This window comes from Gouania willdenowi, chromosome 6 (genome assembly GCF_900634775.1).
Source record: "Gouania willdenowi chromosome 6, fGouWil2.1, whole genome shotgun sequence".
NCBI classification, from domain to species: domain Eukaryota; kingdom Metazoa; phylum Chordata; class Actinopteri; order Blenniiformes; family Gobiesocidae; genus Gouania; species Gouania willdenowi.
Window position 1 is genome coordinate 670,015 of NC_041049.1, and position 247 is coordinate 670,261.

A 247-nucleotide genomic window follows, 5' to 3' on the forward strand; every position below is an offset into this window, starting at 1 on the left:
TTCATCATATTTCATGATTATTTTTGCCATTTTACCCACATTCACCATTTGCCATGTCCATTATTTGCCAGTTTAAACTAATTGTTCCAATTTTGAAATTTTGAACCTTTTTTTTTAACCACTTTTTCTGTCTGTTTTTGTCCACTCTAATTTGCAACTTTTAACCAATTTCTGTGGTTTTTAAAATCCCATTTCACAACCTTTTCCACCATTTTGAACCCAAGATGCATCTGGAACCTCCAGCATT